At 64.2% G+C, this 321-nt stretch overlaps 1 protein-coding gene across 7 annotated transcripts in view; it reads right to left on the bottom strand.

Moving 5' to 3' along the window:
* The window catches only part of TP73 (tumor protein p73), a 26,218-nt gene that overhangs the window by 7,257 nt on the left and 18,640 nt on the right, over nt 1-321 (bottom strand). The window lies entirely within an intron of this gene.

Below are 321 nucleotides of genomic sequence, written 5' to 3'. Positions count from 1 at the left end.
CAGGCTGGCCCAGGGAGAGGGATGCTCTGCGGGCAGCTGGAGACAGCGCCCGGGTGCACTTATTATTGAAACCAGTTCATGGCCATGACAACACTCCCTGTGAGGGCACAACGGGATCTGCTGCCTTAGGAGCGAGGGCCAACTCCTCTGGCAAGGGCCATGGAGCTGCTCAGCTTGGGGGAAGCTCCTGGTGGCTTCTGAAATGGGAAGGGGACAGCAGTGTGGAGGGAGCAGCGTGGCTGTGAGCCAGCCCTGCCCACAGCCCCCAGTGTGGCACAGCCCCTTGCCCGTGGTGCCTGGGTAGCTCTGGGGTCCAGGCCG

Source organism: Antrostomus carolinensis, unplaced genomic scaffold, assembly GCF_000700745.2.
Source record: "Antrostomus carolinensis isolate BGI_N321 unplaced genomic scaffold, ASM70074v2 scaffold30663, whole genome shotgun sequence".
In the NCBI taxonomy this organism is placed as follows: domain Eukaryota; kingdom Metazoa; phylum Chordata; class Aves; order Caprimulgiformes; family Caprimulgidae; genus Antrostomus; species Antrostomus carolinensis.
This window is presented reverse-complemented; position numbering and strand designations above follow the sequence as displayed.